This window comes from Triturus cristatus, chromosome 4_1 (genome assembly GCF_964204655.1).
Source record: "Triturus cristatus chromosome 4_1, aTriCri1.1, whole genome shotgun sequence".
Lineage (NCBI taxonomy): Eukaryota > Metazoa > Chordata > Amphibia > Caudata > Salamandridae > Triturus > Triturus cristatus.
The window spans coordinates 1,135,220,444-1,135,243,857 of NC_140585.1; the positions used below are offsets into that span (position 1 = coordinate 1,135,220,444).

At 42.8% G+C, this 23,414-nt stretch overlaps 1 protein-coding gene across 8 annotated transcripts in view; it reads left to right on the plus strand.

Annotated features, from left to right (window-relative positions):
- LOC146856160 (hyaluronidase-like) overlaps positions 1-23,414 on the plus strand; it is a 331,244-nt gene that overhangs the window by 269,414 nt on the left and 38,416 nt on the right. The window lies entirely within an intron of this gene.

Consider the following 23,414-nt stretch of genomic DNA (forward strand, 5'->3'; position numbering starts at 1 on the left):
ATTTGTCGTCTAGCAAGAATAATAGAGTAGAAAAGAAAAGACTTTGCCTGACCATTTATGTTTTCCTCCAGTCCAAAAATTCTTAACGGGAGAGTAACTTTCAGTGATGTACTTACAACCGAGTTCAGAGTAGCTATTACTTACTCCCAGAATAACCTAATAGCCGGGCATTCCAAAAACATATGTGTATCTGAGGCAGCCACCAAATTACACTTATTACATTTTTTCCCTGGAAGAAACTTGGAGAGCCTTAGGGGTGAAAAATAGGCCCGGTGCAGGGTAAACAAGTGGTTACGTCTTAGCCAGGCTGGTTTCACAGTTTTATAAAGAAAAGAAAAAGATCTGATCCATAAATCCTCACACTGGGGGGCAAACTCATTTCCCCATAACTTATCTGGCAAAACAAAATCTCCAACCGCCTCCTCTACCATAGACCAGTACCAGATTGCCACTTCTTTATCCCCTTCTTGCTTTTCTACCAGTTGTTTTTCAAACTGGCTATACTTCCCCACTTGAAGACCCTTCCTATTTTCTGCACGTACCCAACTATCCAACTGTAAATATTTAAACCTAGAAAAAGCCATACCCACCTTGTCCCTCAATACCTCCCAATCTTGTACCCTGCCATCCGCCAATATTTCTCCCCATCTTTGAATCCCAGCGTCTTTTAACGGAATTACTAAACTGTCCTGCATACAGGGTGGAAGCCCGGGAGAGTCCCAGACCGGAGCAAAATTAGAGTAGTAATGTAACCTGATATTTTTTCTGATCTGAACCCAGTTTAATATGGCTGACTGCAAAATCTTTAGTCTAACTTTCTTAAAGTATTTCATGTCTTTAAACCTAAATAGAAAACCATCCGGTGGGATGTCTACTCCCCTTAGCATGGCCCTAAACATAACCCCCAGAGATGAAATTGCGGGGATTTTCAAAAGCATCCTAGAATAGGTTAGCTGAAATGCCCCCGCGTAATATAACAGATCTGGCAAAGCCAACCCCCCCTTTTCCCTCCTCATTCTCAACTTCTTCCAGGTCAACCTTGCAGTTCTGAAATTCCAGATGAAAGAATTTATTTCTCGCTGGCTTTTCTCCACTTTTTTCCGTTCGAAGGACAGGGGAATTGAGTTAAAAATAAAAGTAAATTTTGGTAATATGGACATTTTAACTAAATTTATTCTCCCAAAAATCGAGAGTGGCAAAAACGTCCACAATCTCAGAAGTTTCCTACAGTCCGTAGCTACCCGATCTAAGTTAGTCTGTGCCAAGCTTTCTATATCCTGGGTAATACGTATTCCCAGGTATCTCATTGATGGTACAACTGTAGCCTGTATATTTGGAACGTTCCAGCACATAATCTCTGTTTTACTGGGATTGATGTCATATCCAGAAATTTGCCCAAATTCTCCTGCCTTTTTAATTACTATCGGGAAAGCTCTCCGCGGGTCTGACGTGTACACCAAAATATCATCCGCATAGAGTGCTATCCGCTTCTCCCAGTCACAAAATACAAAGGGAGGGATATCCACTTCCTCTCTCAGAACATAGGCAAACGGCTCAATATAAAGATTAAATAATAGCGGAGATAACGGGCAGCCCTGTCTAGTGCCTCTAGTGATTTTTATCGGGTCTGTTAAAGTGCCATTAACTAATAGTCTGGCGGTAGGGGCCCTATACAATATCTCAATTACCCGACAAAAGGCATCCCCCAACCCGAATCTTCTCATAACCTCCGCCAGATAGGGCCAGTTGACCCTGTCAAAGGCTTTTGTGGCATCTAGGGTCAGAGTAGCCAATGGAAGAGAGAAGGTAGTTGCGATGTCAATCGCCCCTACCAAGTCTCGAGTGTGGTCAGCCAACTGACGTCCTCTTATAAAGCCCCTTTGATCTTGATGGATTATCGATCCGATTACCTCCACCAATCTTTTTGCCAAGATTGATGTAAAGATTTTGTAGTCATTATTTAGGAGGGAAATAGGCCTATAAGACCCACATTCTGAAAGCGTTTTCCCAGAATTTGGAATAAGAACAATCGTGGCCTCCTTCCATGATTCAGGGGAATTCTCCCCTCTCAAAAGAATCCCATTAAAAAGACTTGACAGTATTGGGGTAATAACGGGGCTTATCACTCGATATAATTCTCCAGGTAGGCCATCCGGACCCGCCGCCTTCCCCTTCTTTAAATGGCCAATCGCTATTCCCACCTCCTCTTCTGAAATCTCCTTCTCTACGCAAGCCCGTTATGATGTTTGCAGGAGTGGTAAATAAATATTATTTAACCAACTCTCCCTAGCTTCCGGGTCGTCCCGAACCTCTTCCATGTATATTTCTTGGAAAAATTCTTGAAAAGCAGTTCCTATTTCCCGATCAGAAGTCCTAATAGTGGTTGCTCCATCTCTTTTGATCTCTTTAATGTATTTTCTAGCCTGTTCTGTCTTAACCTTCCATGCCAGAACCTTTCCTGCAGCCTCCCCAAATTCAAAATTGGAGATCTTACTCGCTTCCCATCTTTTAGTTAGTCTCTCTTGTAATATAGTTTCGAGCTGACACCTCAGATTGGCCTGTTTTTCTGCCACCCCCAAAGAAGCCATGTTGGGACCCAGCTGCTGCTCTATTCTAGCTAGCTCCATCTCAATGTTTAGTATTTTCTGCCGATAGACTTTCCTTCTATAAGTAGCTCTATTAGTTATGCAGCCCCTAATGAAAGCCTTCATGGTGTCCCAAACTACATTAATGTCTGCCGAACCCAAGTTTATATCTAAGAAAGACTTCACTTCCGCTGACAGAAAATTGATCTCTTCCTCTTCCAATAATATCGTACGGTCAAAAGACCAGGAAGATTCTTTCTTATGGGTGGCCCCTTGAAGATCAAAAATGATAGCCATATGATCTGACATATGTGAGGGAAGATATTTAAGCCCTGTTAAAGAATCTTTTAAAATGTAGCTGAAAAGGGCATAATCAATTCTAGATTTGTGTTTATATTTAAAATTTTGAAAAGAAACCCCCAGCTTGTTGCCTGACCTTTCCCTCCATACATCTGCTAAACCGAGGTTTTCCATTATGTCTAAGAGAACCAGTCTTGATTTCGATGGGACGAGTGCTTTTGAACTAGAGGATTTATCTAGCAAAGGATTAAGGACAATATTAAAATCACCAACCGATATAACTGGGTCCTGTGAAAATATGAGGTGTTCCTGAATTGCTTTCAAATGAGAAGGGTCATCTTGATTCGGTCCATAATATCCTACCAATGTTAGCGGGATACCCTCCAATAATATCCTCGAAATTAACCATCTCCCGCTACGATCCTCCTTACATTCCAAAATCTGAACCTTAACTGATTTTTTGAAGATAATTAATATCCCTCTAATATTAACCGCTTGGTCCGTGCATAGGAACGTCTCTACCCAACTCTGCTTTTTTAATATCTCAGAGACCTCTAGCTTTAATAAATGGGTTTCCTGGATGACGATGACCTGCGCAGAAGAATCTCTCAAGTACTGTAAGATTTTATGTCTACGGCTTTTTACTCGCAGGCCATTGACGTTCCAGGATAAAAACCTAATGGAGATCGTCATCTATAAGGATTTTTTGATTTTTTTATTCCCTTTCCTCTTTTTTTTAATGCTTTTGGAGCGACCCCCAATATTACTTTCTGCTACCGTAGAAACTAAGATGTCACATATAATGCCGCAAGCTAAGATAGACCGTTTCTCTAGTGGTGGAAGGCTTAAAAAAAGAACAAAGATCCTATCCTTTATGAGGTCTGACTCTTAAGAACTTTTATTGCTTTTCCCCACTTCCCCCTGTACCCCCCCCACACCCCTCCCCCCTCCCCTGGAAAACCCTACCTTCCTAACTCTTGCCAGATGTATAGCAAGGTTTACGTCTCTCCCTCCAGTCCCGCTCCTTGTTTAAAATAAATAAATAAATAATAAAATAATTTCTGTGAGTCCAGGATCTCTTTTCCTTGGGCCCCCCTCTTACGTTAGAGTCTAACAATGAAAAAGAAAAGACCAAACAGGCCAAACAATGGAAAAAACAAAAGCGAGTACCCCCGCCGAAAATAAGAGGAGAGGAGAGGGTTTTTTCCTCCTTCCTTCCATCCTTTCCTTTCTTCTCCTTTCTCACCTTCCTTGTTTATTTATTTATTATCTTTTTTTTTCCTTTTTTTTTCCCCTATCCTTTTTCATTATTATTTTTTATCTTTTCCTTCTTTTTTCCTTTTCTTCCTTTTTTTTTTCGTCCTCTTATCCTATTCTCTACTTTGGATATTTTTTTTTATTTTTTCCCTTTTCACCGTTTTCCTCCCTTCTCCCATTTTTTTTCTTTTCCCTTTTCCTTCTCCCCTCCTCCCTCCCTTTCCTTCCCCTTTTCACTTTTTTCCCCAATCTTTTCCAAGACAGTGCCGGGAAGGGAAAAAAAAAAAAAAAGCCTAATGCCTCCAAACGGAAACAGTGCTTGACCCCATTGCCCCATTACCATAACAGGGAGAGAAAAAAGAAACTACTTGACAAACAAGTAAAGCTAAGAAAAAGCTGAATTAGACCAGACTCTGAACAACCCACGCTTCAACTCGATCCAATTTTTCCTAAGAATTCATCTACTTCAAAAGGAGAACGAAAGTTGTGCATCTTATTGTTATGCATGACCCGCAAAAATGCGGGTAATCGCATCTGAACGGAGGCCCCAACCGCCCTCAGCTTTTGCATCCTCTGGCCCAATTCCCATTGCCGCTCCAATGTCACCTTAGACAGGTCTGACCTAATTTCGCAAAGAAAGTCAGGGCCCTTGAGTGACTTTGATTTTAAGGCAAGAGTCAGAATTATTTCTTTCAAGGAATATGTCTGAAAGTTTACCAGGATCTTGCGCGGTTTAGTTCTGCCAGAATAAAGGCGGAAGGGGTCACGGTGAATCCGCTGTATATCCTTTTCTAGTACCTCTGCGGATTCATCCACTTTAAGTGAATCTCTCAAAAGTGTCACCACAAATGCTTTTAAATTCCTCCCCTCTCTTCCCTCAGGAACTTTAAGGATCCGCAAATTATTCCTCCGGGAAAAATTCTCCAGCGACTCGACCCTCTCCTTCATAACTTCCCCTTCCCTTCGTAAAGCTTGAATCTCACCCTCAGAAACCTCAAATTTTACTTTTAGGGCCCCCATCTCTCCCTCCAAACAATCTGTTCTGTCACGAAGCATATCCACCTTCTTATCGAGTGTGTCACAAACTGCTCTTATTTCCATCTGATTTGTCTTAGATATTGCAAAATCACTCCGTATCTCCTCCCTCATAGCTAACATAGCAGACATAATAGATTCAAAAGAGTTGTTTGACTCTCCAACCCGTCTCCCATCCCCATCCCCACCCCCACCCCCCGTAGAGGTGTCCAACATGAACACTGCGCCCTCTGTATCTAGTGCTTGCGTGAGAATTGTATCAAGATTATCTGAGGGAGCGACTGTAGAAGCAGGGGTGAACTTGAGAGTAGAAGCGGAAATGTGTTCAAGGGTAGTGGAAGAGATGGGAGGGGGAAGAGGGGAGTTAGAAAGTGGTAGGCCCCCTAAACTAGGAGCCGGTAGAACCTGTAGAGGCAGGGGCGTTATGGGGGGGGGGAAGACTACCTATATAGACTCCTTTGTCCAAGGCATCACATACCTCAGGCAGGTAAGCTTCAGCCATACCTGCCCTTTTTGTTAGACTATCAGGGCCCTCTGCGTTGATGATCAATACCTGGGGAAGTACTTTGAAAAAGGAGCGAAGGGAGGGGGTAACCCGCACTACGCTGTTCACTCTGCTATTATCTTTACCCCTTCTTTTTTTCTCAGAGTCTTTACGCAAATAGCCCCCCTTTTTATCAGTAAGATAATCTAAGCTCCGGCCACTTTCAACTTCCCCTTCAGCTTGATCTCTCACGACACAGGGATTTGCGGAGGACTTCTCAGCTACTGATTTACACAAGCCCGCTTTAATACCGGATTTTAAGCTTCTTACGCTTTTACCTCTTCCCTGTCTTTTCCCCTTGTTTTTTGTGGGAGACCCCCCAGGTATTCTCCTTAAGTTATAGTCTCTACTTCCTGCCCCAACCTCCTTAGCCTTACTCTCCTCCTCACCCCCCCTCCCCACCACAAAGTCACACCTCCCTCGAGAAGGGACTGTAGGCCCCCCCTTGGGCATCCAACGTGGCAGTCAATGAGGGGGCCACCCCCCCTCCCACCAAACCTCTAAGCAGGAGTCCACGAGCCGCTGCTCTACGCCCTCTCCTCAGCTCCACGGCTGCTTCTCTCCACTTTAATATATATGAGGGAGAACGAAATCCCTGTGACAAAGCCAAACACATCCGCTCCAATTCACGATCCGCCGTGTGGGGTCTGAATCTCACAGAAAAGTCACCGAAGTCACCGAAGTCACCGGAGTCCGGACATTGCTACTGTCAGACTCCGCGAGGGCAGCCCTCCTTTTTTCCCCCGTCTCCGCCCGCAGAGCAAGCGGGAGGCAAGAAAGTGACAACAGCCACCGAGAGACAGGAAAAACCTCTCCGCGGGACTCCCAACACTCCCGCGGGACCCCGCAACAAGGAACCCGGCAGCAACTGTCCGACCCACTTCCGACTCGCCACCATCAGCTAGGAACGAACGGAGCAGGAACAGGAGCTCCAAGAGAGACGTGCGCACCGCACTAGCCCGCGGCCGCCATGTTTTCCTTCCGTGAGACAAAGGTAAACTTAGACCTGAAGTCTGAGGGCACGATTCACAGAGGTAAACGTAAACCAAAAGTCTAAGTTTAGACTTGAAGTCTAAGTTGAGACCTTAAGTCTAAGTTTACTAATAGTATAGTTAGACTTTTATTCTAAGTTTAGACCAAAAGTCTAACTTAGACCAAACGTCTGACTAGTTTACCTTTGTGAATCAAGCCCTCAGACTTCAGGTCTAAATTTACCTTTGTGAATTGGGCCTTTAGACTTCAGGTCTAAAGTTAGACTTTAGCAATAAACTTAGGCTTCAGGTCTAAAGTTAGACTTCAGGTCTAAGTTTACATTTGTGAATCGGGCCCTTTGTTCCAGGTCTACAAAGCAGTGTACTCCCTTGGCCTACATCAAGCAATACATTTGATCATAGTATTTTATGCTCTCAGAAGCTTAATGGGTGGTTTTCATGAAAGTAGAGAATATATATCTGAAGTTACGCAACCCTGAAAAAATGGATCAATTTTTATGGGGATGGGTGTTCACGATAAAGGCATCACGTTATATTAAAACGTGGGCAGAATAAAGAATTTCATTCATAAATTCTCATCATCAGTAAATCATGATTACAAGCTTCTTTGTTGTTAATAGGTGTCATACATGGGAATGTGATATTTTCTCTGTAAAATACTCCCCATACTTTCCATTCCACAAGCTATAAAGTTGTCTCTTGCATATAAATTTGTACTTTTATCCTTTACAAAAACATTTTCTAATAATGTATACAAAAAAACCATAATTCTTGCCAAAAACAAGATGAGGCTTTATTGCAGGGCTAGTATGGTGTTCACAGTGTATACAGTATCATTATAAATTGAAGAATTACAAATTATTGGATCTCCATCCCCTTGTGACCCCAATTGTACTGCATATATACTAAGTCTAGGCAGTAAACTCCGCTCGTGGAGTTGGCGCGCGGAGCTGAGTTTTTTTCCTCACTTGCGTTCGTCAACGTCAATTTGGCGAATGCGAGCGATTAAAATCCTCCTCCAGGTGAGATTTTTACTCATTCGTGATCATCAACGTCAAGTTGGTGAGTGCGAGCGTGTAAAATCAGCCTCCAGGTGTGATTTCTCAACACGGACAGTCAGATTTCTCATTGCGAGTGGTCGCATATGCTCGCGACAGCTTGTGTTGAGAAACTGTCTGTTCGCGTTGAGAAAGCTGCTGCTTGAGTAAAAAATCTACCCGAGTGGCAGAAAGGAAGGAGCGCCTGCTTGTGCTGTGCATGGTACCATTCGTGATGATTGTACAGTGCGGACAAGCACTTTGTGCAGAAAATCACCACAAACAGCATTTATCTAATGCACTCTGCCACTTGCGGAGCTCCTCGTAGCGCGGCTGAGTTTGTTTTGCACTCTGCAAACTCTGCCCAGGCTTAATACATACCTCTAAAATCAAATTATTTGGGTCTTATTGAGTTTTTGTGAGCTTTCTACTTCAGTATTAACAAGTCTCACTCCTAAGGCTCACAGACTTGCATGATATCAAAAATTAGTCAGACATCATTTCGACCTTGTCTCTTATTTAGAGACCTGGCCTTTTTTAGTGCATTTTTATTTCCTAATGCTTGGACTATTGAATGGAACTCTTAATCTCTTGTAACGCTTTCTTTGCTAGTACCACATGGTTAAGTAACTTTTTTACTGGAAACATTTGCTAACTTCTTAAAAAACGTATTGTTTGTAGCATTGCTTTATTTTCCACCCAAGGAGTAAGGGTGTATTTGGGGTTACACTCTTCAGTTGTTTGCTCTACATATTATTTTGTTTCTGTGTTAAAGTGTATAGCCATATGTCCATGAGTGGCAAAGAGTGCTACAGCCAACATGAATGCAGTGGCGGCCGGTACAGAACAGAGGTGAGAGGGGAAAAAAAATTCTCTTACCTAATCACCCCGTCCCCCCTTCCTCCTTAGCCTTTCTCTCCTCCTCACCCCCCTCCCCTCCACAAAGTCACACCTCCCTCGAGAAGGGACTGTAGGCCCCCCCTTGGGCATCCAACGTGGCAGTCAATGAGGGGGCCGCCCCCCCTCCCGCTCTCACCAAACCTCTAAGCAGGAGTCCACGAGCGGCTGCTCTACGCCCTCTCCTCAGCTCCACGGCTGCTTCTCTCCACTTTAATATATATGAGGGAGAACGAAATCCCTGTGACAAAGCCAAACACATCCGCTCCAATTCACGATCCGCCGTGTGGGGTCTGAATCTCACAGAAAAGTCACCGAAGTCACCGGAGTCCGGACATTGCTACTGTCAGACTCCGCGAGGGCAGCCCTCCTTTTTTCCCCCGTCTCCGCCCGCAGAGCAAGCGGGAGGCAAGAAAGTGACAACAGCCACCGAGAGACAGGAAAAACCTCTCCGCGGGACTCCCAACACTCCCGCGGGACCCCGCAACAAGGAACCCGGCAGCAACTGTCCGACCCACTTCCGACTCGCCACCATCAGCTAGGAACGAACGGAGCAGGAACAGGAGCTCCAAGAGAGACGTGCGCACCGCACTAGCCCGCGGCCGCCATGTTTTCCTTCCGTGAGACAAAGGTAAACTTAGACCTGAAGTCTGAGGGCACGATTCACAGAGGTAAACGTAAACCAAAAGTCTAAGTTTAGACTTGAAGTCTAAGTTGAGACCTTAAGTCTAAGTTTACTAATAGTATAGTTAGACTTTTATTCTAAGTTTAGACCAAAAGTCTAACTTAGACCAAACGTCTGACTAGTTTACCTTTGTGAATCAAGCCCTCAGACTTCAGGTCTAAATTTACCTTTGTGAATTGGGCCTTTAGACTTCAGGTCTAAAGTTAGACTTTAGCAATAAACTTAGGCTTCAGGTCTAAAGTTAGACTTCAGGTCTAAGTTTACATTTGTGAATCGGGCCCTTTGTTCCAAGTCTACAAAGCAGTGTACTCCCTTGGCCTACATCAAGCAATACATTTGATCATAGTATTTTATGCTCTCAGAAGCTTATTGGGTGGTTTTCATGAAAGTAGAGAATATATATCTGAAGTTACACAACCCTGAAAAAATGGATCAATTTTTATGGGGATGGGTGTTCACGATAAAGGCATCACGTTATATTAAAACGTGGGCAGAATAAAGAATTTCATTCATAAATTCTCATCATCAGTAAATCATGATTACAAGCTTCTTTGTTGTTAATAGGTGTCATACATGGGAATGTGATATTTTCTCTGTAAAATACTCCCCATACTTTCCATTCCACAAGCTATAAAGTTGTCTCTTGCATATAAATTTGTACTTTTATCCTTTACAAAAACATTTTCTAATAATGTATACAAAAATTTTTTAATTCTTGCCAAAAACAAGATGAGGCTTTATTGCAGGACTAGTATGGTGTTCACAGTGTATACAGTATCATTATAAATTGAAGAATTACAAATTATTGGATCTCCATCCCCTTGTGACCCCAATTGTACTGCATATATACTAAGTCTAGGCAGTAAACTCCGCTCGTGGAGTTTGCGCGCGGAGCTGAGTTTTTTTCCTCACTCGCGTTCGTCAACGTCAATTTGGCGAATGCGAGCGATTAAAATCCTCCTCCAGGTGAGATTTTTACTCATTCGTGATCATCAACGTCAAGTTGGTGAGTGCGAGCGTGTAAAATCAGCCTCCAGGTGTGATTTCTCAACACGGACAGTCAGATTTCTCATTGCAAGTGGTCGCATATGCTCGCGACAGCTTGTGTTGAGAAACTGTCTGTTCGCGTTGAGAAAGCTGCTGCTTGAGTAAAAAATCTACCCGAGTGGCAGAAAGGAAGGAGCGCCTGCTTGTGCTGTGCATGGTACCATTCGTGATGATTGTACAGTGCGGACAAGCACTTTGTGCAGAAAATCACCACAAACAGCATTTATCTAATGCACTCTGCCACTTGCGGAGCTCCTCGTAGCGCGGCTGAGTTTGTTTTGCACTCTGCGAACTCTGCCCAGGCTTAATACATACCTCTAAAATCAAATTATTTGGGTCTTATTGAGTTTTTGTGAGCTTTCTACTTCAGTATTAATAAGTCTCACTCCTAAGGCTCACAGACTTGCATGATATCAAAAATTAGTCAGACATCATTTCGACCTTGTCTCTTATTTAGAGACCTGGCCTTTTTTAGTGCATTTTTATTTCCTAATGCTTGGACTATTGAATGGAACTCTTAATCTCTTGTAACGCTTTCTTTGCTAGTACCACATGGTTAAGTAACTTTTTTACTGGAAACATTTGCTAACTTCTTAAAAAACGTATTGTTTGTAGCATTGCTTTATTTTCCACCCAAGGAGTAAGGGTGTATTTGGGGTTACACTCTTCAGTTGTTTGCTCTACATATTCTTTTGTTTCTGTTAAAGTGTATAGCCATATGTCCATGAGTGGCAAAGAGTGCTACAGCCAACATGAATGCAGTGGCGGCCGGTACAGAACAGAGGTGAGAGGGGAAAAAAAATTCTCTTACCTAATCACCGCGTCTCTCCTCCGTCTCTCCCACGTCGTCTCTCCTCCGCTCCTCAACCAGGAAGCCCCCAGGCTCCCTAAGCCAATCACAATGCTGCAATGCAGTGTTGTAATTGGTCTGAGCAACGTGGTTTGGCACTCACACTGGAAATAGGAGTCTGGGCATATTCTCCACCTAGGTTGTAATGCAGCCTTGGTGAGGAACATGGAAAGTGCACATGACAGTTTGGCCAGGCCAAGACAGCCGGCCAAAACATCATGCGTACTTTAGAGTGCAGCAGCCACTCGTTCTCCTAGACGTCTGAGGAACCAAGTCCCGCCCCGGCCTGACCTGGCGATACTAAAAAAAAAAATGATAATAACCTATGTTATTATCATTTTATTTTTTATTTTACACAGTTCTGCGAGCAGTGGGGTGACGCTCCTCCACCTTAGTAGAGAAGCCACCACTGCATGAATGTACATACACATGTTGGAATACACAGAGATTCACAAGCTGTTCGTTCAGGTAAGGCAGGATTATATTAAACCAAACAGTGTTCAACAGAGTTTATGAAAGTTCTGGATCCCAGGAATACATACATATGAAGCACAGAGATACAGAGGTAAGTGCTCAGTCTGGAGTCCCTCCAGAAGTGTTTAGTCAGAGAAGTTTGAACTATGGCGCAAAGGTTTTTGATAATATTAATTACAACCTCATTTGTTACAATACTACCACTGCACAACGCTCATAGTTATGTAGTGTGTTTAAAGGCGTAACTACTTTTTTTCCTTAAATACATAAAACCCTTATTACAGCTGTTCTGGGAATACTAACTCCATATTCCCATATCTAAAATTACCGGTGCCACAGGTATTGCTGGTACCAGGATTTTGGAATATAAGTGAGACACTGAGTGGTGCCTTAGAATTAGGGAGATATGGTGTAAATGAATGTAACTGCACCCAATTCCCAAACTATTTCAAATGTTTCAGCAAGTTTGCCGGCAGGAAACTTATTCAGCATTCAGATGGTGGAAATGCCCATGTGGAAAACCTCAGAGGCCCTATTTAAAAATCAGGCTCTTATAACTATCATGACATACTATTTACCGAGTGCACACAGTGCACACTAGAACTATGTGCACAATTACAAGAAAATATGCTGTTCTCAGTACAGATATAAACTAGCGCCTTCAATGGAGTGCCCCTTTGATATCACCCAGGACAAAACGTGCACCCAAGTGAATCATGTTACAAAACAGGCCGCATCTGTACTGCTAGAGTAACCTTGGGCATAGAAAGTAGGAGCAAATGCCTCATGCCGCCAAGATGCACAGGTATGCGGCATTCCCACCTCCCTTGTGATTTCCCCATTTGGCAACTTGTTTTGGTTATGCCCGACTTTGTAATGAAGATGTTAGTTTAAAATATTCAAAACTGAAACAAATAAACCATGCAAAAGATAGCTAGTTTGTCTGAGGGACCAGTAACACCAGCCACACATATCGCCTGCCACAGTCAATCACAAATCAGTTGGGAATGAGTGGGACATTCCTTGTATGGAAAGAGAATGGATACCAACAATTCCTCCAAACTAAAGAAAAGGGGTGAGAAGTGGAGAAAGTATTCCCAGGAACCTCAAAGGGGATGGAAGTGGTAAGGCCTTGTGTTCTTCTAGAGATTTAGCATATATCAGGATATCATCCAAATATGCCTGGACACCAACGATTCCATGGAAAAGTGTGTCCATCAATTTTTGGAACATACTCCCTGCTGATGCTAGGCCAAATGGGAGACGAAGAAACTTATACGCTCCAAATGGAGTCACAAATGTTGTTAAGTCTTGTGAGTCCTTTGACAATTAGACCTGGTGGTATGCTGATCTCAGGTCAATCAATGAGAACCACTTGGCTCACCCTAGGTTTGCCAGCAGCTCGTGAATTCTGGGCAGTGGGTGGCAATCCACGATTATGTTCTTGTTGAGTGCGCGCAAATCCAGATTTTTTCGTGCGACCACAATGGGAGCCACCCACTGCGAAGAATCGGTGGGAATTATGATCCCTTAGGCACATACATTTTGTAAGGTAAGTTTAAGGTCTTCATGAACGCTCATGGGAACTGAGCGAACTTTATGTGTTACCGGTTGTGCCCCAGGAATCAGTTTAATATGATGCTCAACACCTTTTACCTTTCTTACATTTTCGCTAAATACAGGTTTAAATTCATCAATGATGTCATTCATGGGAACTGAGCGAACTTTATGTGTTACCGGTTGTGCCCCAGGAATCAGTTTAATATGATGCTCAACACCTTTTACTTGTCCTACATTTTCGCTAAATACAGGTTTAAATTCATCAATGATGTCATTCAAACAATTCATGTCCACTTCTGATTCTGGGAAATCATTGTTGCATACGGGTAATTCCCCCAACTTAATTGGGTTCTCATCTCCTGCGACTAAATACAACCCCATACGTGCTAAATCTTTACATCCACTTATATTCTTCCCTTTTTCTGCCACATACATTTTTGTCATTGTCTTCCTCGCAAGACATTGCACAATTCCTGAAAAATATCCCAACATATCGATGTCCTTCTCTCCGAAGGCTTTGGGGTATACATCAGACTTAAGTAATTCTTTATACTTCCACAATTCAAAAAATGTTGTGTCCCTTAAAATGGTTATCAGTGACCCCGAATCCGCCATGACCTGTAAAGTAATGTTATCAATTGAAGCTGAACATAAAGGACCCTTAATATAATAACTTCCACAATCTAACGTTACAATCACATTGTTCAATGAGTTGGAGCATGCATCAACCTCTGTTTCTATGCTTTGAACATTGACAGTTTTCCTAGAATTCCTGCAAACCCCCTGGAAGTGACCTATTTTTCTGCATATCACACATTTATTATTGGCCCGGCATCCAGGAAAATTACCAATATGATTCCTAGATCGGCACCTATAACAAAACACAGGTTGTTTCTTTTGTATAAATTTGGTGTTTTTGCACTTAATATTGACAGCTGCTAATGAACACTCATGCTCAAAATCATTGGATTAATTGAATTGATCCCGGTCTTGGTATCATCTTGAATGATCCTACTAGTAATAGTTGATCGCTCAATACTCCGAGCCAATTCAATTACCTCTGACAACGGAGGGTTTTTGCAACTCAAAATCCTTTCTTTGATTTTACGAGATGCGCAATTAAACACAAATTGATCCCTAATATAGTTATCAGCTGGCGGACCAAAACCACAAGTGGTAGCTAAAACCCTGAGAGCCGAAATGTACTCCTCCACTTTTTCATCTTCTTTTTGCTTGCGTTTGTAGAAGTTGAGACGTTCTAGCATAATGATGGGTTCCTTATCAAATTGCTTTTTAAGGCGAGCGACAGCCTCCAGATAAACGTTCCATTGGTTATCCCCTGGATGAGATGGTGGAGGTGGAATAGGAATACTGCTGTTGAAGATTCTTTGAGCCGCTTGACCAAGGCAACCAAACAGTAATGCAAATTTGCATGCAGGAGAATAATTTATGGCGTCTATAGCTACTAGATGGTTCTCAAAAATTCTGAACCATTCAATCCAGTTGATTGGTGGACTACCTGGCTTACTAAGAAAAGGTGGAGGTTGAGTAATCTGTTGAGTATTCGCAGCCATGGTAGACTTTGTAATACTGGTGATAATGTGGAAAAATTATTGTTATTATTTTATCAGCTGTAATGACGTGCGTGTCGTCGTGGAGAATATGGTACCACGCAGATATTCGTGGTTTCACATTGACGTGTGTGTTGTTGGTAGGTAATCCGGTGACATGCTGAGAAACAAAGTAACAATCAGCCGCTTGATCTGCGAGCTGAACTGCTCCACATGAGTTGCGAGCTAAAATGTCCCGTTTCAATATGGCGTCACGTATAGGAAACGTGGTGACGTCAGCTGGGATGGAACAGTTCGATCAAGCTGCATATGTGCTTTAACTTGAGGAAGTTCTCGAGGTAGAGGATGCGTGAGCAAAGCTCCGATGAAAACGTACCTTAAGCTGCTTTTTGGGCTGATTACTGGACCTTACCCAACACAGGACGAAGTCCGACCATCGCTGTGAATTCGTAGAATGAAGGGTAAAAAGTTGTGATGTCCGTCAGTCCCTTAGATGCAGCGCTTCGGTGAAAGGTTGCAGTAAACGCGTGGGTTGATGGGTGGAGCTGTTCGCAGTCGTCGCCAGATGGAATAAATCACTTAGGCAATCTTGATAGTAGGCTGAGGTTTATCCGAAGAATAAAGTAACTCCACCCATTGCACAAAGCGTCCTCTTGGTCGAATGATCGAACGGCAACTGATAAATGCCAATTGAACATCCTTCCAACAGCGCTCCATGCATGAGACACAATTCAAAGATACACAGTAATATAAACATTTCACTAGGCATCACACGCCTAACATTCTTGGCATGGCGTGTGATACCGACTAACACATGAGAAGTAAATAGCCCATTACAGGCCTACAGAGGCACAGGTACCATCAGGATCCACCCTTATTTGTAAAATTCTTTATTTGAGTAGGTGGAGTTGCTGCCAGCCTATCACCAGAAAGGAGACCGACTTCAACTCAGGTAGTCAGTGCTTCTAGAAGTAGAATTAAGAACCCACCCTAGATTATCCGTTTTTTATCCTGTAGTATGTCAAATGTTGTAATATGAAGTATGTCTTGCTCTATCTCAATTGATAACTTCCTTGCTCTTCCTCCAGCCCTCTTTATACTCTGTACTATCCCCATCACCTGCTAAAACCATTATTTGTAGCTACGGAATACTGCCTTCTTTTTGCCCCTGACTGCTAATTGGCCCAGCTGTCTTTTGTTACTGCCAAAAAACAAACATCCTCCTAATAATATACAACACTAGGTATCCCAGCTAACATCATCGACATGACCCCCTGAAAGACAGAAGCTGGCGAGACCAAATTAAAGGACATCATTTTAACCCCTTCAGTGCCCGCCCCTTTCCCCGCCCTGTGCCGGCCGTTGCATTAGCGGGCGGGGTCTATGACGAGCTGGACTCGTCATGGGCACAGCGCAACCGCGGCCCATGACGAGTCCAGCTCGTCATGGGCACTGAAGGGGTTAAGCTTGTATGCCCCCATAGAGTTTTAAAAGAGGTCAGCTCTTGTGAATTTGAGTGTAACATTATTTTGTGATCAGCAGATGCGAAGGCTAGCATTAAGAATACTTTTGCACCAGATAATACAGCCAACATTTCTGAAATATTGGGAAGAGAAAATCTGAAAACGATTACAACTTTATTTAATGCCCTTAAGCTTACAAACAAGTGTATCTTTCCATCGGATTTGTGAGCAACAACTATAGGAGAAATCCACTCGGTAGCCTTTACTAGTTCTTTCACTACAGCTTTACATAACTTCACCAACTTTTGTCTTACATACTCTTGCACACTTAGTAGTTTCCGTACACGTGAAACTGCAAGTGTTGCCTCTTTTTTTAGCTTTATCCTGTGAATATGTTTTTTCATCAATAACTTGCACCTGAACCTGTTGTTCAACATTTGGCTCTTACTCCCAGATCTTTCTGTACAGTCCATTCTAATATGTCTTCTCCTCTTACTAATACAAAACCCTTAACCACAACATATCTTCCTTTGTACTTTGTACCAGTGTGAAAATAACATATAATTTTAATCAGCTGACCACAATGTACTGAATCGAATTTGTTAACCAGTTTTTTTCTGATAGAATATTCAAGTGAAAACTAGAGTCGAACATTAGCTCAACCTTAGCACCATTTACCTTTTTCGCTAGACTTTTGGGTTACTAGTGTTTCTCCACTCAACTCCAGAACACTTTCTTCTACTTCTGTCTTTTCTTTTCACATATTTGTTGTTCCTGCATCATACCATGAAATGACCTTTCTTTCCACATTTGTTGCATTTGGCCTTCACTATTGGACACTATTCGAAAATCTCTTATCTGGAATAACATTAACATATTTTTTATTACCAGAATCCCATTTTATCTTCTTCACACAATACACGGTGCACTCTGTTTGGCTACAGTCAAAACTTCATCTTCGAGCCAACTTTCCTCAATGCTTTTATTACAGTTGAACAAAAAATGATCTCCGATTCTCTCATCACACAGTCCACCACACATCGCAAAAAGAAGCTAGTTTTCCTAAAGCAGATACATACTCTTCTACCGCCTCGCCCACCCTGTATGTACTTTTGCCAAAATTATAGCAGTCAAGCTTAGTGCTTACTCTTGGTAGAAGTGAACATCTCCTAAGTGTTAAACCCTCCCACCTCTACTTGATCTAATTCTGGTAGATGTTCTATAATGTGTTGCCTTTCACACCCCAGACAATATAAAAGTAGCACTACCTTCCTTTCCAGTCAAATGTTAGGCCCCATACAGCAGCATATTTTTTAAAAAACTTTTTCCACTCCCCCCACTAGTATGCATGATTCCCCAAGTTGTGTCATAAAACTTGGTTGAGGGAGTGACGTTCTGCATGCTTGCTGTTAGACCTGGCCAGTTTTTGCAGATTTATCACTAAACCTTTTGCCTCCCATTTTTCTGACCCTGTTTTCGTTGGCTATAGGAATCCGGGCACTTTACCACTGCTGGTCAATGCTAAAGTACATATGCTCTCTGTATAAATTGTAATATGATTGGTTATCCATGATTGGCATATTTTATATATTGGTAAGTCCCTAGTAAAGTGCACTGAGTGAGCTAGGGCCTGTAAATCAAATGCTAGTTGTAAACTGCCATGTTGCCCTGGCAGGTGCACCCACTTGCCAGGCCCAAGTCTTCCATTTCCTTACATGTGTGGCACCCCTAATGTAGGCCCAAAGTACCCCCATGGGCAGGGTGCAGTCCATATGAAAGGTAGGACATGTACTGGTGTGTGTGACATGTCCTGATAGTGAAATAATGTAAATTTCAATTTTCACTATTGAAAAAAAGCTTGTAGGCTTATTATTGGAGCTGCACTGTAACAATTTTACATATCTGACTTGCAATAGGGACAAGATGGAAAAATTGAGTTTAGGCTCTCTGAGCTCAGAATTTATTAACGTAACTTTGTTGAAGGTGGTTTTAAAATTTTGTGTTTGAAAATGCCACTTTTAGAAAGTGGGCATTTTCTTACTTCCCCATTCAGTGTGCCACTGACTGTTTGTGTATTCAGCGTCTGGTGTTAGAGTGACAGGAGCTGGAAACGTGCATTCACTCTAGACAGTCACTAAGGGGTTTGAGGTGTGCCCTGCTTGCCTGGGTGACTCATTGCTTGGCTGAATAGACCTGGTCTGCATTTAGAGTGGTGGGAGGAGTTTCGCTTGCACCTGAATAGGCTATGTCTCTTTTTAACAATGATGTCTCCACCCCCTGTGGTCATGCTGCACTAGGGAGAACAGGACTGGTTTGGACTGGGTTCGGAGACCGTTGCCACAATGAGAAGAATACCAAAATGGGGTATTAGTATTGGGCTTAAACCCCTCAAGAGACTAGATTACTTCAAGAAACAAGAGGACCCTATCATGAAGAAGAGCAGAAGGACTGTGTGAGGACTGCTGCCTTTTCTGTGCGAGAGGTGGGTTGGCCAGCAGTTGCTGCTTCTATCTGTGGTGAAGAAAAAGGACTGACTCTTTTTGCCCTGCCACAGAATCCTGCTTGTGATGAACTCTGAGGGCCCGTGTGTGCTGGCCTCCTGTTCTGGAAAAATCAGGGACATCAAAGTTTCTGTGTGCTGTGCCCTCCAAGTTTTACTTTGGGCACAGCTCTGGTTGCTGTGCTCCACCAGCTTTACTTTACTGTGCTCTACCAGCTTTACTTTGGCAGAGCTCTGTGTGCTCTGCAACCATTACCTTCACAGAGCTTTGTATGCTTTGCAGGTGCTCTGTGTGCTTTACTCTAGCCAGCACGCTGTGTGTCTGGCTCTACTACAGCACTGTGTGCTTTACTGCCTGAGAGCTCGGTGGGCTCCCTGTTGTGTGCCATCAGGAAGGATCAGCCTGCCTGGGGCACCGACCTGTACACTGCCTGGGTCCTGAGTCTGGGGCCAAAATACTCCTGCTGCGCAGGAAAACCCTAGATCCCTGTGCGGCCGCGCCACCAACTCCTCAGGGCAGTAAGTGTTGCCTAGCAACCTCCCGATGCGAGGAAGAGAAGCCATGACTCAGCACAGCCATGCCTAGCAGGCCGCCGGACCGCCCATGCACCTCGAGGGTGTGCTCCAGTAACCAGGAGGTTTGCCACCTGTTCTTTGGGGAAGGAAACCCCTTGCGCCTCCCACTCCATGCAGCAGGGGCGCTGACCTGAAGAATCTGCTGTTCCCAGCCAGGGGACCGGGTAAGTGCCTTTTCCCCCTCCTCCTGGCATCTTCCAGCCCTCACCACGGTGCCGTGGGAGCGCGAGCAGCCACCAGTAGGAGAGAGACGGGGCACAATCAAGCCACCTCATGGTAGTGCTAGCAACCGGTGACAAACCTGATTTGCTCCAGCCTCAATTTAGGCTGCATTGTGAGGGTCAGGCTGGTTGCGACCAGCTGGTAATTTGGCCGCCTGCTCAGCTGGGTTGCATGGCCCCGAAGGCATTTAAGTACAAATTGATTTCTGTGCGAAGTGCGTGTACTGGCTCCAGTACACTGAAAGTGATGCGTTGCTTGTCTAATTGACAAATGCGCATTGTTATCAGTGTTGGGCCCTCTAAGGTCTGCCTGTTTTCTAATGGCCCTGAAGCATTCATGCAATATAAAAACATGTTTACCCTGTGGAGGATGTTCTATAACGTGTGCAATCCTACCAGTAGCTACTTGTTGCACTAACTTTGATGGTAGGCATAATGTTTTCAGTATGGTGTTCAATTATAGGTATTTAAATACTGCACTAACAGGTATGTTTATCACAATTGCCTCATGGCGAAGGAATGTATTACATAGACAGTATATATGTCTTTATATATATATTTTGCCCTACATGTGATATGATGACAATTGCCTGGTTGGCAACGTAATGTATGATCTATTTATGAGCATTGCCTAGTGGCAAAGTGAATTATGTGATTATGGTCTTTTGTGTAGATATTTATAACACAATTGATATTATTTTATACCACTGTGTGGAGTCTCTTTTTATGGTGGGCCTATTGTGTCACTGGTGTGTGTGTGTTGTGCGAACGCTTTACACATTGCCTTTGGGATAAGCCTGACTGTTCTGTCATGCTACCAAGGGGGTGAGCAGGGGTTATCTTGTGTTGTAGCTCTCTTACCCTGACCATAGTGTTGGGTTCAGCCTGGCTCAGGTGCATACTCTAGCCAACCAGAAACCCCATTTCTAACACTTGCAAATTACTCATAAAAGCAAAGATGACCTTCAAAAGCAGCAAAATCGGTAATATTCACAATGATTAAAATGTAAATCTAAACCAACTTTCTTAATGCTACAACCCTGCAAAGTCTTCGCACCTGCACATAGTTCAGATATAATCACCTGCAAAATGTTAGTTATATATATAAAACAGATGAACTCCAACATGCAAGGCGACAGTTTTCTTCTTTTACCTCTCGTGCTGTTTAAAGGTTCCTATTAATTTAGTAGGAATGTATATTAGGTCAACAAAACATCATGATACAGAGACTGAATCTTCTTGTACATCAGTAATACCAGTTCGGCTAGCTCACAGTACTGCATCTAAACTCGTAAACCTCCAGAGTTATAGATGTTGTTGGTAACCTCAAACATCACCACTCCCATTCCCAAGGAAGTCATGCAAATAAATCTAACACTTTTGGTTGTCACTTTTGCATGCCTAAAGTTTCACAAAGAAAAGAAGCAATTATACATTTTCAAATGTTTATTGAAAAGATCTAGTCCGTGTAAATAAAACATGAACTACGATTATTAGAAAGATGAGACACATCATTGTTATAAGCCTTATCAGAATGGTGAAAAACACACACAATTCAACAATGTTAATTGTTTCCAATGTTACTACTATCTATCACTAATATCCCTACACCAGCGATAGTGCCACACCCTTTTGGAATGATCTAACCCCAAACCTTGGTGTAATGTCTCAGGAAGCCGTCCTCGGTGTATTAACAAAAAAATCCCGTCTGAGTTTGCAGGCCTGCACACTTATGCTTGTGCGGCTATCTTCCTTCTTAGAGTGAAGGTCAGGGCCTGCAGAACTGCATCTCAGTCACAGCTCACAGCAGCTTCCATGATAACTGAGGTGTGTAGTGCCTCTCACCAAACTCAACACAGACACTCTTTAAATAGTAAAACACCAGCCTTACCTAATTCTGCTAGAGAAGCAGAATAACATCGTTAGTTAGTCTGGATGTAAAGAGTAGCCTCCTATGAGCACATAACAAATCAAGGACACCGCGTTCTAGTATGTTTCCCTGGAACTAACTTGCAGACTACAAAACAACTTTACCAAAAGGAAATGTGTGTGTGACCTTTATCTAGTGTTAATGAAAAAGATGTTCAAATCACCATCTTACAAAATATGCTAAGTCAAACACGGCTCTAAAAGAGGAAGCTAAATATAATCTTTGCCCCACAAGCCCCAGAGCTGAAAAATAAAATAGTATTAAGTTTATTTATTACCATTTTATTTTTCAGCAACCCATGCCGAACTAAGAGTCAGGACGGGGTGGGGCTAGTGCTACTGAGTGGCAACAGCAGGGAGTTGTGTGCTTTTAATTTAAAATGTGAATGTCTCTTTGGCCGGCCGTCTTGGGATGGCCAGCCAGACATGTGCATTTTAAACCTCTCTAACCTAGCTGTCTTAGACAGCTGGGTTAGAGAAAGTGCAGACCTCCGATGTTCTTAGGAGCGCTGAGAGAGCCTGCTCCATCCAATCCTGGCACTGCTCTCATGCTGTGAGAACAGCACCAGGATTGGGTAGTGCAATTCTATGCACCCAGAGCTTTCAGAAGACGTTCAAGGAAGGAGGACTCCACGCTGCAAGTTAGAAAGGTAAGTTTATTTTTATTTATTATTACTTTTTTTGTGCCCCGCCTCACCACCATTGGTACATGCCAGCTGTCACTGTTCTTTTCCTAAAGTCTCATGGCGTGCTATGTACAATTCAAGTACACATCGACTTCCAGTAGTATCCTGCTGCATCTGAATGCATCCTTTCCTTCCACTCAGTACCACAGACAAGCACCCTGTACCGCTACATGGCCTCTCACATCCACAGACTCCCAGCAAAGACACAGTGTAGAAAACAAACAGATCTCTTGCATTATTGCATTATTTTTTTTAATGCTCTGAGGTACTCTTGTATGCAGTGAAAATTGAGCTGAAAAGCTCTTTGAACACGCACATCAAGTTATACTCTCTTTGGGTCACTGTTAACCAAACAGGGCAGCTCACTTGCAGTCTTGTTTAGAAATTGCAATGAAAAATGCTGGAAGTGGTATCCATTTTTTAAAAGTCAGAAAACATCCCCAAACACTAACCAGACCAGCAGTACCTTAATGTGCACAGATTTAATGGGAAAAGTGATTACATGCACTGTAATGGTACAGCATGTTAAGCTGCCATTTATAGAGGCCATTGCCAGTGTGAGAACGGTTGATCTCTAATAAATCTAGGAATCCGAAGAGTTGAAGTACAGACATAATGATGAAGTACCCCTACCACCTCAACTCCAACAACCTCATGATTCAAACAAACAAAGGCTTCACCCTAGTATAGGCTACGTTCTTGAATGGAATTGACCAGCTGAGTATTAAAGAACGGGACTGATGGCTGTACCCGTCTCAAAGTTAGTTATCAGCACGACAAACACACCAACTAGGTAAAACTGTGCTATATAAATAAATACATAAAATAATAAAGATTTATGAGCTCCCAAAAATACAGAACTGCAAATGCAGAGGGTTCACTCTATGGCAGAATTTAGCACAAACTTAAAAATTGATTCTCCGAATTGGTTTTCTGCAATTCAAAGAATCAGAAAATATTGAGCATTGTAATACAACAGAATTATTTACAATTACCAGGAACTGTAAAAACCACTACGATATTGCAATCAAGAATATATTATGAATGCATGCACAGAGAACAAAATTACAGATGAGCCAAAAAGGCAAATATAATTTGTAATGCATTTATTTTTCAATTAGACTCTAAACACAATTTTATACATTTAGTGGTAGGTTGCATGAAGGGAGAAGGAAGGGGGATTTAGGACGTGCTTGTGTGGGGTA